Below are 16,334 nucleotides of genomic sequence, written 5' to 3'. Positions count from 1 at the left end.
GTTAAAATTATGTGCACCGACTTTTGGGGTGGGAATCGTAGAATCAGAATGGCCTAGGTTGTCAATGATTGACTACTTCCAACTGCTGTGCTGCGGGCAAAGTTGACATCCACTAGATGAGGCTGCCCAGAGCCCCATCTAGTCTGGTCTTGAACACCTCCAGGGATGGGACATCCACAGCTTCTCTGGGCAGCTGTGCTAGTGCCTCAGCAGGGTAGTGGTGATCCTTCTGGATTTCCTGGAACCCACAAAAGCCATCAGCTTTGACTGCTACAGCACAATACTGACTGAGCTGAAGACTCAAACTTCCAGAGTAAGAACAGATAAGAGGACAAGTTTACTTTTGCAACACAGTAATGCTGGGCCCCATAGCACTTTGAAGGCCAGGGGTGCACGTTGCCAGTGTTGGCTGCACTGTCCTACTACACCCACTGTTTATTTGTGATTTGGCACCTTATGACTTCATCTGTTTAGGCTGATGCAAGATGGACTGTGTGGGTGACATATTCCTATCAATGCTGCTGTCATAGCAGCTTTGAAACAGTCACGTTCACTGGAGCAGATTTTTAGGGGTGTGGCATGTAGGCTTTTGTTCATTACTAGTGAATATGCATAGCTAATGGTTATGACTGTGTTGAAAACTAGTGTTTTGTAGCTGAAAATTTGCTTGACCATATATAATTATTGTTCTTTTTGAATCTTCTATAGTTTCCATGGAAATAAATAGAAAGCATTGCTTTCAAAGCCTATGTAATTATTTCCATATTTTAAAAAATAATGTATTTAAATGAAGAAATGGTTTTTTTTGGTGTTTATTGTGTTGTTGTCTTTCATTCTTTTACTGTAGTAAAAGATAAAATTATTTCCTGCAAATTGGAAAAGGCTTCAATTGAGTTGTTTTTATGTAATTTCCATGTCTATAATCACTTAAAATTAAAAGAAGCTTATTGTATCCTAAAATTATTTATTTTATGTATTAAAGCAGTAGTGTTTCATGTGGACCATCTATACTCTGTTTCAGGGGACAGTGTTGTATAACATGTTTTCATATCACATTGCTTTATTACTGTTTATGAAAATGTTTCATTTAGAAAGTGGAATATAATGGTATTTTGTAGCTCTCATGCTCTTTTTTCTGTTGATCATGATTATAGCTATTTGTACAAGATGATACTGTAAGTATGAACTGACACAAGCTGCCTCATAAATCTTTGGATTTTCAAGTCCCTGAGAATGCTTGTTGGTATTGCCAGTGGATGGGGTAGGCACAGAGGTCACAAGACACCAAGTTAAAGCAGTGCATTTATCTTAACTTTAAAGCAGTGAGAAAATAAATGAAGTGATACAGCAAGAGTAATACAGAACAAGAAAATCCACCTAACCATTACTACATGAGGATAGCGATAGTGATTAAGATACATCACCAACTGCCCTTACACTTCACCATCATCCAGACCTGCAGTTGCTGGAGAGCCCTGGTTGCAGTGAGAATTTGGAGAGCCTGGGAAGTCCTGCGTTGTGCATCTGCTTGTAGGTGAGGTCTGCAATGTCACTGCAAGAGCGTCCAGTTCAATAAACAAGTTTACATGACAATCAGGCAGAAACATCTGTTTCTGTTCTCCCTTATCATTCCACCTCCAGCATAGGCATGGCTCCAGGAGAAACCAAGGATGTTTGTGTACTAGTGGGCCTTGACACCATGCTTCTAAACAAGGGAAGGTGAATACATTCTCATAATGCTTTATCTAAGCTACATCTCTTGCTACTGCTTTGTCCAAGATACATATTTCTCTAATGATCATACATATTTTCCTAATGATCAGATACTGATGATCCATAACCCTGGGTTGTGAGATTCATCTGGAGGTCAGTTTTGATTTGAAGCCTACGGTTCAGGGCTTAGTACTTCAGATGGAATTTGATAGCTGAACCAGCATGTTTGTAGTCAACAGATAGATTTTACTTAGGCAGCTTCTAGTAAGATTTTGTTCTGCATCCATAGAGAAAAGTTACAGAATGACTGAAAAGATAACTCTCTGTAACCAAAGTAACTGAAAAAAAAAGCCCTGTAGATTAATTATCTGTTTGGTATTTCATAACCATCAAGCAGTTGCATATGATCTATTAAGAAATTTAATTATAGTTTCCTTTGCAATACATAGAGCTTTGAAATTGATTAAAGGAACAACAGATCATTAGCAAACACCTTATTAAGACCATCTCAGACTGTTGCAGTAGCTAAGCACAATAAAATCAGGGAAGGGCTGTGTGGGAGTTTAACTTAATTTATGGTAGTATTTGTAATCCCTGTAACCTTATAGAAGCAAGATGCTAAATCACATAGTTAAATGAGTTTAAATGTAAACTATGTAAATATAGCATGTGTTCCTTTAATTACCAGAGCACACTGCTAAGTTAGATTATATATCAACTCTGTGAATATGATTATAGGTGCTGTTTGGGAAAAAATCTAAATTCTTACATATGCAAAATTCAAAAGATATTTTAAATATTGATTGCACTGAGTGCTACTGTGAGATAGTTGCTGAGTTATTTGAAAATGTTTAACTTACATTAGTATACACGGCCTTTTAAGGCAATTTTTGGATGTTTTCAGTCTTAAGAGTTGAGTTCCCTGGGCAGTTAATAAAAACAAACAAATTCTTAAAATCAGATGGATTTATTAAATATCTATTTCTGGGCTTATCTTCATCATGTACATTTAGCATAGTTCTGTGTTTTGTGATCCTCATAAAAACAAGAAATGTGACTGAAATCTAAGGAGTATCTGTCACAGCCAGCAAAGCCTAACAAATGGTTTGATATAATAGACAAAAAGATTTAGAGAGTATATAGTGGGAGGTTTTGACTAAAGCGCTGTAATATATTCACTAGTTATGGGTAAGTAGGAAGTTGTTTAATATATATTATGAACTGGAGATAGGCATTTCAATGGTTCATTTACCACCATATGAAGAAATACAAGTTAAAACTGTAGATTTGCATGCATTATGGATTTCTGCTGATTTTATGACTACAGTAGTACCATGGGATCTCAGTTTCTTCAGGTGTCTGTAAAAACATCTGTGAGTTTTCTGATGCAGTGTAGAGATGCATTGTTACCTCTCTGGTATTTCATGAGTTTTGCTGGGGGTCAGCATTAGGATCAGCATTTACTTACGTGCCTAAACAATATGATTTGCAAATACTTTTGTCTGTAAGAATGTACATATTTCAATGGCAACTTTTATTACATAAAATTCTTACCAGTATTTTGGTGTTGGGGAAATAAAAATAAGTTGACTGATCAGGGCATGAGTGAAGTCATTAGACAATTCTTTTTTCTGGAGACCTAAACAAGATCATAGAATCATAGAATGGTTTGGGTTGGCAGGGACCCCAGGGATCATCAAGTTCCAAACCCCTGTCACGGGCAGGGCCACTAGCCTCCAAATCTGGTACTAGACCGGGTTGCCCAGGGACCGTACAACCTGGTCTTGATCACCTCCAGGGACAGGGCATCTACAGCCTCTCTGGGCAGCCTGTTCCAGCACCTCACAACTCCCTCTGTAAAGAACTTGTCCCTGATGTCCAATCTAACTGTTCCTCTTTGTCCTATCAGTGTCTGATTACTCCACTCCCCTGTTCAACTCAGAGCTTACTGAAGTCTTAACAAAGCTAGCATGTCCATGTTAAATACAAAGAACTGGAAGAGCATGTCTAAAACTACAGTAATTCAATTCCACCTCTTCTTCCTTAATCAAGAACATAATTATTTCACCTTTAAAAAATCATTTTCAATAAGCAAACTGATTCAGTGTCCAGGAGAAACTGTTAAGCAACATTCAAACATTGCTTTGAGAACCTTCTCAGCTTACACAGGCGTAGCTACTAGAGCCCTGGTATGAACAGATGCTATAGCAGATGTCATACTTCTCAGAAACAAGGAACTTGATGATTTAGGGGTTTCCCAACTGGCAGATATCACTGGCAGAAGATTTAGAGCGTGTAATGCAATACTGTGTTAGCCAACTCCTGTTTATACCCATTTAGGTGGCACTTTCAGATTGGTCATTGCTAGCAAATAGGTGATGAGCGTAATTGGAAGGAAGTTAGCAGAAATAAAATTCATGAACACCACAGACTCACTCTTTTCCTGATTTCAGGAGACTTGATCTATGTAGGATATGAAACATGTCTAAAATATAAAACAAAATCAGGCTCAGGCTCTGAAATTCTTAGCTCCACAGGCAGTTCTAGTGGTACTGTACTTCTTCCAGATGTTCAGCGTGCAACCTAGCTGGTTCTAGAACTTAATCTTAGCTCAGAAATATGCATCTAATTACCAGTGAATACCTTTCCCCTTTTGCTCTATTTTGTGATGCAGAGGCAACACAAAAACAACCAGTTCTAGGTCTTAATCTTAGCTGGTTCTTAGGTTGCCATGTTAAACCACAACAGGTCATGGCCTTACAAACACAAAGCACCAGCTGGTACAGGCAAAACAGGTTGTGGGTGGAAGCTTTCAAATAATGGATTTTGCTCCAGCTGAGTTATGCTGAACTGTCTAGAGACCCATAGCCAACTCTACATTTTAATAAAATTTCAGGAAAGGGTGAACTTCACACAATCAGGCTGCTGCTAGAGTTAGGGCATGACCAAATTGACACCTAATCTCAGCCCCCATCAGTTCAAAGTATTTTCTTCTAAAATGAGAAACTAGTTATTTATTCATCTTAAATTAGGTAGATAAAAGACTGATAGAGTCCGTGTTATGTGATAACAGAATGTCTGGAGACTTGTTCAGAAATCAGATACAACTCACATGAGATGAAGCAAGTCTGTGATTAAGGAGACGGCCATTATTTTTCATTCTCTCAGCTGACAGGCAAGAAGCTGATAAGTATAGAGTGTCAGCAAGTGAGAGCTAACATCATTGTTGCTTATTGTTTAATAGTGAGGCTTAAGGGTTTTTTTTTAGGGGGGCAAAGGTTTCATGTTGTTTCATTCCATGAACTTGCTGACAGTGATGATTGCTTTATCTGCTCTTGCATCCTGTGAATAAAAGACTCAAATCTTTCCAGCTTCAGGGAGGGCTAGATGAAAGTTGGTATATTGCATATTTAAGCTCATAATGTTCGAAATAAAAAAATGTTATTGAGGGACACCTAATCACTCACTGGTTGAATAAAACTGTCGCTTTGATTTATACGAGAAAGGGCAGTTTGCTTTGAGAGAAAGCTAACTTTGTTGATGATGTTTGAGATAGATGATACATAAATTCTAAAACAAATAAAAACCCTTAACTTGTTTTTGCAGACTTGAAACTATTTAAAACATGTAAAATTGTTATTTAAAGTGGTGAAAGCCTGAACTGCTGTTTTAAGAAAAGAACTAGAAGTTTAATATAGATTTTTTTTGTTTGTTGCTTTCTCAAGGTGATTCTCAATATTTTTTAGTACAGCTACAGACTGCATCTAATCAATTTAGTTAATTCTTCCAGTCTATTATTTATATCCTTAGGAGACTGTGAATCAATGGACTTATTTATTTATATATTTATTTAATAGGTTGGAACAAAATGGTATGTTGTCACAGTGTCTGGATGAGAATAATTTGGAATTTGAAAAATGGTATACCGACTGATACCACAACCAAGCCACGTGCTTGTTATATTTTATGTACTCTAAAATATTTGGGAGACAATTGATAGGAGGTCACCTTCACTGTTAGTATTTCCAGTCATTTCTTCATGTTATGTTTCTACTTGTGTAGATATATCTGTGTACAGCATTTAAGTGTCTTTCAATAATAGATGAACACATGGTATTTTAATAATGAATTATGAGTGTTGAACTGAGATTAACAATGTCTGATCTGATTCTTCAGCTAGTTAGAGTTTCAAAGATAGATATGTCTTTTAATCTTATTTAATTATACATTTCACATCATTCCTACAAAAAATTTCTATTGGAATCAGTAAACTAAGTGATGTTTGTAGAACAGTGTTCAGACTTTTTAAGCAATCTATCTGGAAATTGAGCAAGAATTTGGTGTGATGTGGAAAAATGTAATATGGAATTGGAAAAGCATATGAGAGAAATATGGAAATGTGATTAAGTTATTGTTTTTCCTGTAGATATAAAATACAGCTTACCAATGAAACTGGGTATTGCTCTTTCTATACAGAAGAATTGGTTATTTTATGTAATAAAATTGGAAGGATCTTAAGAAATTCCATGAACCCTCACTTACATGGGATCTCTTCCCTGTAGAGGAGCAAAATGTGTGCAAATCCAGTATATGAGTTGCTGGCAAAACCAGTGTTATTCCAATCCTATGTCCCTAGAAAAGAATCAGGGGAACTACAGCCCTACTGTGTGGTTACAGCAATAAGCCTGGACTTTGGGAAACAAGGGCAGAAAATAAAGTTCACGAACAGAGACTTGAAAATGGGACAAACAGACATAATGATGGTGTGGAGGAGGTGAAAATAACGTAAATCATAAATTGGATCAGCAAGTTGGAAATCTGTTTTCTTGGGCATTTTTTTTCTTAAACTGGGTTATCTTACTTAGTTTTGATTTCTGAGGTGTCACTTTTGCCAGTGAATGGCCAACATATATAGCTAAATCACGTCTGTGCTGGAAACTCGAAACATCTGTTTCATATACAAAATTTGAACTTCATTATGATTGAAACAAGTCTTTTTGCCATTTGTGTAACAGAGAGACATGCCTTTCCTCTTGGGAGTCATGATGGTTGAAATAGAATCTTATTATTATTGCATTTTCTGGAAAGTCTACGTTTTATGCTTAAAAAAAATAATGAATCCTTTCCTTTTTCCCCTAGTCGCTGAAAATAAACTAGAAAATTTCACAGACAATGACTCGATAATGTCCAATCTTCACCAATTGCTGGAATGTGACAGCAAGCACAGCTTTTGGAACAAGTGATCTCATTGTGTTTTGCAGGCATTTTCAGAAACTGATGGGTTTTTTTTAAACATTTCTTGCCAGCTTTTTCTAGTCAGCATGTTTGGGTACAGAGTAGGTAAGAGTATAAATTATGAAGAGCAAATGAAGAGGGAAAGGAGAATTTAAGCGTCAAGACATTTAATAGTGCTTGTTGAAGCATTTCCTAGAGCAATTACAAAAATAAGTGCGTATAGTGAATGCATGCATCTGAGGGAGTGGCTTTAAGTGAACCTGTCTGGATTGTAAAATTAGTTATCTATAACAGCAGACATTTTTACTCTTCCTGCTAGATGGCTGCAGGATGTTGAAACAGCTGCAGGGAAGTTTGGCTGAGAAGGGAAATGTGCTAAGGAGAAAAGCTGTTTGCTCAAGCTGAGAGTGGAGGAGTTCTGCTCTTTATTTTATCCCAAGAGGGAAAATTGCTGTCTGTCACTGCCTCACTTCTGCCTGATTGAGTAAATTGTCCCTGAGTGGTCTCTTAAACAGTTGGTGGCATCCTACTTGCCTTTACTGAATAAGATTTAAAGATGAGGAATTAAAAATGTTTGCTTTCTTGTGAAAGTTCACACCAGTGATCAAGGTGAGTCAGATTTTATTACTTTAAATGTTACAGGGAAAACATTACATATAGTTTTGTTTTGTTTTAGAGGGAAGATGTTGCTTAATATTTGATGGCTACCCTTCAAATTAAATCTTTCGAGATTTTCAGTTTGGCAGAAGGAAGGGAAGGGATTTATGTGCACTGATCTATATTTCTCTGTTTAGTACTCTGCATTCCCTAAGTCATGATCCATTTTTCTTTTTATTTAGTGCTTTGGACTAATCTGAATCTGTTTAAAGAACGTTGGTAGTATCAGTCATTTGATTAATGAAGGTGGAGAAAAAAGGTTTCACAGAACATGGAGTAAAAAGGTGGCACAGTTAATTTTCACAATGAATTTGTTATTGACCATTGAATTTGTAATCTTTGGAGAAAATTGAGTGAGCTCATACCAATTGGGTGATAAGTTCATCTAAAAAAAAACTCCCATCTTTAATTTTTAAAGAACCCTTACAGTTTTTTTTCATTTTGTTGTCCCTTAAGATGTTCTGTCCCTGGGGGCCGTTGCCTTTGCAGGTGTGAATTTCAGTATAGAGACAACAGAGATGTCACAGATGTTGAGACCCACATTCAGCATGCCTGAGTTCTGGAAGTAATTTACTTGTGTTCATCTAGCTGGAGTGCAATTCTATTTTAGCTTTTGTCATGCTGTGCGACAGAGCAGGGCTTGTATGTGTATGTGCACATGGAACCTCAGGATCTCCATGATCTGCGCTCCTACACAAAGCAGATAGGAAGCTGTAGCTGTGAGTACGCATGCTTCTAGTGGGAGAATTAGGCATATCTAAGTAAGGATTGCAGCAACCAGCACGCAGGACAAAGGGAGAAAAATGAGTGAAGTGAAAATGCTTATGATTCTGTATGCATTTTAATCCTGCCTCCAATGACAGGTTGGCTGTCCAACTCCTTCCGAGTGTGAGTGCTTCCTTTCATAAACAGAAGAGATATCTCTTTTTTCTTTTTTCCAGAAAATGTCAGGAAGCGCATGGGAGGTGGTATCTGAAAATAACAGTGATAATTGCTTTCTGCTGGTGGGAGGCTTTACAAGTATTTTGGAACACAGTTAAAGGATGAAAGAATGGATAGGCTGCAGCCAAGGGAAAGCTTAGCAAGCTTTAGCAGCCTCCATTTGGTCTTCCCACTCATTTATTGGAGGTGATTTTTAATGCTGACTGCATGCTCTTCTTCTTGACGTAGGATGCCTTAGCAGAGATACTTGTACCTTTCAGTGTGGAAATTGCCACTGTCTCTGGCCACTGAGCAGGGGGGTTCACCAGCCAATGCAGGGAGGCATCTGACTGTTGCATGCTGTGCAAAAACCCCAATGGCAGTGGGGATTAAGGATAGAGGATTATTGGAAATGCTGGAGAAGAGAATAGGTGGAAAACTGTGGTAGATGTGAAAATACACCCTCCTGCCTGGAGGATTATAGGACATAGTTGAAAATAATCTACATTACTTAGTGCTGTGAATAGACAAGGTGACTGCTATCCATTTAGCTGCCTGTCCAGTCTCTTGTATCTTTTATGGATTAATGTCTGAAAGAATCAAACTGGAGAATGCTTTAGATTAGATTTAGATTTACCTGGTAGTATCTGGTGATAGTGTATATAACATGAGTGAGTTGCAGGTCTTTTGAAGGTAAGGAATGTTGAAATACTAAAACATGTTTTATATTTTTAAAGAATAAGAAGGTAAAAATAAAGGAAAAAAATAATAGCAACAGCAAGAAAAAGAATAAATCAAGTTATGCACTATGCAATTACTCATATACCCACCAAAGTGATATCTAGACAGTCCCTGAGACAAACTGGCTGTGCTGCGTGGTATGGGACAGCCTTCTGGCCAGCTTAGGTCAGCTGTCCTGGCTCCGTCCCCTCTCAGCTCCTTGTGCCCCCCTGATCTCCCTCTCTATGGAGCTGTAAAGCACTGCTCAGCAGTAACTAAAACAGCAGTATGTTATCAGAATCATGCTAAATCCAAAAGACAGAACCATACCAGCTTCTAGGAAGAAAATTATCCCAGCCCAAACTGAGACAGCACTTTAAAAACCAGCAAAAACAAAGAAGGGGAACACAACAAAAAAAAAGCACCAGCAACAAACAGCTACTCTAAAATGACTTGTAGGAGATTCAATCTGCCCAGGTAACTAAATAGTTTTGCTTTTGTATTCTAAAATTAGAAAGGAAATTTAATAGGTGCCCTTATGCCAATTTTGTTTTGCAACTGGATAAAAATTGTTCTCTATGAAGATTGCAAATGATCCTGATTATGCAAAATTCCCAGTTGTCTGGTGTAATGTTTTTTTGTCTTTACTGTTAAAAAATATTTTCTTAATAGGGTTTTCATTGCTGCAGTTTAAACTGATTACTTTCTCCACTTCTTCAATGGGTAGAGCACTTGATCAGTCCAGGCAGTTATCTTTGCAGGGACACCTTGCAGAAATTTTGGAAAATTGTTTTCAAATATTCTGATATCTTTTTGACTTTTTCAGTGTTACTGCGCTAGGCAGTGTGCTAGTCTGATAAGAAAGAGAATTGTAGAAAAGTATGCAGCAGAAAAAGAAGATGGTGAGCTGGAGATTATAGTTTTGTCAAATCTAGTGACTAATAATTCTGCATAAATTATTGATAGTTTGAGTCATAGAATCGTTTGAGTTGGAAGAGACCCTTAAAGGTCATCCAGTCCAATTCCCCTGCAGTGAGCAGGGACACCTGCAGCTCCATCAGGTTGTCAGAGCCCCATCCAGCCTGACCTTGGGTGTCTCCAGGGTTGGGGAATCCAACCACATCTCTGGTCAACCTTTGCCAGTGCCTTACCACACTTACTGGAAAAACCTTCTTCCTTATATCCAATGTAACCCCCTCCTCTAGTTTAAAACCCTTTCATTTTGTTCTATCACTACATGCCCTGCTAAAGAGTCTGTCTCCTGTTTTCCCATAGCTCCCCTTTAGGTACTGACAGGCTGCTCTCAGGTTACCATGGAGCCTTCTCTTCTCCAGGCTGAACGGCCCCAGCTCCCTCAGCTTGTGCTCTTAGCAGACGTGTTCCATCCCTGGTAACATTTTTGTGGCTGAAACACTCCAGTAGGTCCATGTCTTTCCTGTACTGAGGACTCCACATCTGGAGTCTGCAGTATTCCAGGTGAGGTCTCACCAGCACAGAGCAGAAGGTCCTCACCCTCTTGGCCTCGGTTCTTTTGACACATTCCAGGATCCTGGAAAACAAGGCTTTCTGGGTTGAGAGGCACATTGCTGGCTTATTCGCATCTTGCCATGGAGTTCAGTTTGGATGACCTCAAGATGAACTTTATTTTTGTTTGATTGCTTGATAGATAGTGGCTATATCTAAGAATTCATTCTTTTCTTGAAAAAAAAAATTGTTTTTTGCTCATTTTCAGGTATTTTAATAAAGAGGACAAAAAAAATCAGTGTGCTAACTGAATCAGCCTCTCTGCAGTTAAGAGTTGAAGTACATTGGCAGTGAAATTTCTAGGACGTATCTTCAGGTAGTGTTGATCTTGTATTGGGCAGAAAGATGATACTGGCTCTCGGTCTTTCAGAGTTAATGAAATTCAAGAAAGACTTTTCTGAATCAATCACATCTTGGTTTTGAAATTTTACTGGAGTGTCAGGAGTGCCTTATTACATTTTCTAAGGCAGAATAACAATGTTTTCCTTTCTTGTTGCAGTTAGAGTATCGCCATTATTGTTCCTAATAGATCCTTCATTTTGACCATTCTCATTCCTTGCTAGTTTCATTTTTCAACGATTTAAAACAAAGAAACAAAAAAATTGCTAGCAGGTTTGCATACCAAAATGTTTAGAACTGATTAGAGTGCAGGGAAGGATCAAACCTCTTCAGTTTTTGCTGCTTTTGGCATCTTACTAATTAAAAAAATAGTCACAAGAAATAACGATTCACAGTAAACAGTGTAATCTTAAGACACCATATGGCTATCAAATACATTGACTGTTGGAGAAAAGGAAATTGTATAGAATTGTTTTAAATTGTTTAAGTGAGTGTAAGCTATGCCACCACTCTGCAAATAATTCTTATTCTAACATCCCGCAGAATAAAACAAGGGAGTTCTGTCTGTTCAGGGTGGGGGATCCCACAGAACAGAACAGAACCAGGTGGAGGGGAATGGGGAGGGGCGTCTCTGCCCAGGGGTGTCTCACAGAACACAACTAAGGGGGTCCATCTGTCTGGTGGGAGTACACTAGCTAAACGGCAGCTCGTGACACTCCCATGCTTGAAGGGAGGCTCCTGTCTTCAGTTTTAAATTGAAAGAGCAGCCAACGAATGAAGAAAAAATAGCTTTGTTTTACTGTTTCAAGCCATGTTTTGTTTTACTGTCTCAAGCTCTCCCATCTTTTCTTTGTGAACTTTTTATTTATCTGTCCTTGCTCTGATCTTGCACATCCTGTCACCGCCTAAGTAAGCTCTTTTTTATCCATCTGTACAACTTCACATCTGCTGCTCCATCTCTTACAGTGTCCAAATTCAGCCAGCCACTCATGGACTGTTTTGAATTAATTCATTCATTCATTTTTTTCCGATAAATCTTCCAAAGTCTTCTGTTGGAGGAAAAAAAAAACAAAAATGGTTATGAAAATTTGTATGACATCAAGTCAGATAAAATAAAATGTTGCTTGAAATTTGAAACAAGTAAGGTGGTTCTGTGAGGAAGCAAAGTTTTCATGCAATTAATACATAAATTGCCTTTAATCTGTTCACCAGGGTAGGGTAATCTTGGCAAAAGAATGAGAATATCACAGTTCCCAAGGGAACTATTCTAGTTAGCATGACTTATCATGTGTCACAAACAGTGAATATGCATGGAAAAATCTTTATTCAGTACATTATGGTCATAGGTGAAAATATATTACTTAATACTTCGAGCAGTGATGAAAAGTTGTTTTTTTTAATCTAAAAATTGGTTAGGCTGTGAGGTAACTCAAGTTCTAAAAATATCTGGAGTTTACCAGTTGTTTTTCTGTATCATAATTTGTAAATAGACATTTTAAAAAGTATGTGTATGTGTGCATGTGCATGAGTATACACACATGTGCACACTCCCACATTTGTTGCTCTGAAAGCAGTGCCTCCTATTTATTTCCACTGAAAGTACAACGGATATGAAGAGCATAACACTGTTTGAAAGAGCAAATTACTAGCTACAGAATGCTGTTTTTCAACAGTCACCAGCGTTAGCTGTGCGTTTTGCCAGTGTGAACAAGAGCCTGCTTGTAAAAGTCTGCAGCAACGGAGGTGACCACTGCTGATGTCATCATTGCTCTGAAGAACACCACCCACCTCCCCACTGTGCTGGCACCCACTGTTTCATCTCCATATACATTTGGCTAGCATCATTGAATACTGATGACTTATATTTACTTCAGATGCAAGATCCTTTTCTAAGATTTGTCTAGTCCTTCCCCATCTTGTATTTGTCCAACACATTCTTATCTAAAGGCAGCACACAGTTGATTCACATCCTCCCTATGTCAGATCTCTTGTCAAGCTTAGTGTGGTTATTTTGAATTCTGATCCTCTCCTATGAAGTGACTATGGTTTTCCCAAGTTGTCAGTGTCTGCAGATTTTAAAAGGATGCACAACCTTTTCTTATTGCAGGTAATTAATGGAAATGCTGAGTGGCAGAAGACCCATGATAATTAACCTTCCCAGTTTCACTTGATCAGTTTTCTCAGATTAGCAGAGAATCATTTTCACATGCTCCTTTGACTCTGTTTTCCAGTGAGTTTTGCTAGCTAGCATACTGGGATCTCTGTATCTCCAGGCAATCCTCTTTTTGGAAGGAGTGGCAGATTGTAAGGTGTATTTTCCTTGATCTGTCTAATATTTAGGCTTTGTCCTAACCCTCACCCTGAAGGTCAGCAGGGGTGAGAGATTGGAATTTGGGAAGACAGTAGAATTGTGGATGTATTTCTGGCATATAAAGCTCTGTCATATCTTGCACTGCATTCTTTGGTCTCCTGCCTCTGCCTTGGGAACCCTGCAGTGAAAACATCCTGGGAGGATAGGAAGAGCAGCATAAGGGACTTAATCAAGGACTTACAGGGTCAGAATCTAGCAAATCCTGGTCGACTTACCAATGGGTCTGTTGCAACATGTGGCAATGCCATGCAGAAATTTGTTTACTAATCTAGTCCCAAATAAGCAAATGTGGGGAAAAGAGTTATATAGTTCAGCTGTACCTGCTGCAGATGGTGTTTTCCTAACTAGCTTACGAGGATGACATGTGAGGTATAAGCCAGGAGTTATTACATCCTTGTGTCTTACCCATCCTTTATACCTTGTGCCCTGACACAAAAGCAAATTAGATTTGTTTTGACTTGAATTGTTCCTGACAGGTCAACCTCGGATATTCTTCATATCCCTAATGTTTTCTTCCTGTATTGGCAAGTCATTGATTTGACTGTTTCTTCTAGCAGTTTTAAGGAATTGTTTCCAGTTAATCCCCTTCTTGGCAGTTCTGTACAGTTATAAAGTAGGCATTCTACTCATCCCCTTCTTTCCCATGCTCTATGAAGTTTCAAAACAGTTATTAAAAGTCTATGTCATTAGTGCAGGGAATTCCTTGAATGTCCTAGTACGATTTTTCATGAGGCCTGGGTAACTTGAAAAGCTGCAGTTAAGCCAAGAAGATTCCAGACTCTAGCTAATATTAAGTGGATTCTTATTTCTTCATTGTTAATTGTTTGTTTAATATCATTTATTAAATGAAGCTTGTTGATCTTCTCAGGCTACATGTTTTGCTGTTGGCCAATGGATGTACCATTCCCTTGGTCTTCCATGTGCTAGTGTTACTAAGATTTTTCTTTGTTCTATTTACTGTATCCTGTCTGTCAATTATATATATATTTTTAATCTTTGGCCCTTGTGATTTGGTACATACAACTCTATCACTGTTTTTTACATAATTATATAATCACTTAAACTATTGTTCATTCTTTCAATTCCTTTTTGAGTTTCATCTGAGTAAGGGAAGAGTTCTAGTTAATTCGATGTGCCTTCATAACTTATTCTCTTGCATTGTTATAGGTTATGCTTGCACCTTTTATATTATTTATGTAATAAAGATTTTTTTTCCTTAATTCATTCACCCCATCAGATCCTGCTTATCAGTTATTTGAGATTATAAAAGTTTGTTTGCTGAAGACAATTGTCTTTATGTTTTAATCTCCCTGGGAAAACAAAAAGAGGAGGTTATTGAGTCTGACCTGCTTCAATCAGGACTGATTTCAAAGTTCAGTAAGGTTTCTCAGATCATGTTTCTGTTCCTAAGAATAAGCTGTTCTGTATGGCATAATTAGCCTTTTGCATTTTGACCATCTCTTTCTTTTTATTCACAATTAAATTTTGCAAAGGAAGTCTAGCTCTTTTTTTTTTAGTTTTTATTTTCCTTTTGTATTCTTTTTGTGGTCTTTTCTTTCAGAATGTACTAGAAAGGTAGGAAGATGCTACCCAAGGATAGAAGAATAATAAATGATTAAATCTGGGTCCCACAGTGAACACTGTTCTATCTGAGGTTCAAGAAAAAGATTTATTATGACAATTTCCCACATGATGGTCTTACTGCAAGTTGATGCTAGGACAACACTGCTTCTGTTCTGTCCAGAGATGTGGTATTGTAAGATGATGTCATATTGTTTCCTTCTTGTTTCATGCTTTCCTTTGTTTACGTGTGACTGTTTCACTCCTGACATGAAAATATAACCAGAGAAATAGACTGAGGGTATTTCAGATGGAAAATAGTTTTATGTAGAACTAGTATATTCATATCCAAATAGATGCATAGTGTTTCAGAAGTTATTTTAACACAAAATGGAAGCCAGCACATTTACAAACTTGATGTTAATGGCAGTACCTGATAAGATCTGTATGATAGCCTCTGCTGTGACAGTTTGTATTCATAATCTACAGACTCTTAAGGTCAGATCAGAAAGCCTACAATTAAGCTGAAGAGTTTCTAGGCTCTCCGCCAGGTATTTAAGAGGTCTGGCTAGAGTTTTTCAGCTTTGTGTCTTTATTGTCTTGCATCTGAACAGTAGAAATAAAATTACTTGGTAGTATTAACAAATAATCCATAAATAAATTATAAAAATATTAGAAGGAACTGTAAGTTTTTTCCTGTGATGACTTTCTCAAAATTTTATTTAATCTTTTATAAAGAGAAAATTCCAGATTTCATCCAGGTCTGAAACTAAGCACTATCTCTGACAACAAATCTTGAAGATAAAATATTGAGTACTGTTTATTGTACAAAACAATTACTGTGATAACAAAGAGCAGATGTAGCTAGGCAGACTGTTAAATTTGGTCATTGTTTTCAATCTCATTTTCAGTCTTCAAATTTCCCTTAAGGAGATTCTTCAGAATTTCTAAGTTGTACATACTTCTGATGCAGTCAGCTTGTCATGTACTAAAAAGCTAATATTTGTATCATAGCTTTCTATGTAAGGGAGAAATGTGAAACTTGAAGTACAATTCAAGACATATGATTTTTCTGAATATCATCTAACTGATAAATTAAGGTCATATTCACTGTCTTCAAATCTAACAGTTCTTTCACTGGAGGTTCCATTGTGTTATCTTAGAAAAGAGCAAAAAATTACCCTGCACTTTAAAAAATGTATGAGAGATAGTAATGTTCAATTAAAATTTATTTTAGGACAGTGTGAAATTCTGAATTAATTTCATGATGGCTTGAAAAAATGACGTAGCTTTT

General features: G+C 37.4%; 1 protein-coding gene across 4 annotated transcripts in view; it reads left to right on the top strand.

The window, feature by feature from the left end:
- PRR16 (proline rich 16) overlaps positions 1-16,334 on the top strand; it is a 171,653-nt gene that overhangs the window by 49,179 nt on the left and 106,140 nt on the right. The window contains exon 1 of one of the 4 annotated variants that reach the window (XM_065744275.1): positions 7,515-7,557. The exons of the other annotated variants lie outside the window; for them this stretch is intronic. The gene's annotated coding sequence lies outside the window, so the exon portion shown is untranslated. Of the gene's footprint in view, positions 1-7,514; positions 7,558-16,334 lie in introns of those variants that run through there. 4 annotated transcript variants of the gene reach the window in all.

Source organism: Cyrtonyx montezumae, unplaced genomic scaffold (genome assembly GCF_038088225.1).
Source record: "Cyrtonyx montezumae isolate F1298 unplaced genomic scaffold, pur_monq_1.0 scaffold_30, whole genome shotgun sequence".
Classification (NCBI taxonomy): Eukaryota; Metazoa; Chordata; class Aves; order Galliformes; family Odontophoridae; genus Cyrtonyx; species Cyrtonyx montezumae.
This window is presented reverse-complemented; position numbering and strand designations above follow the sequence as displayed.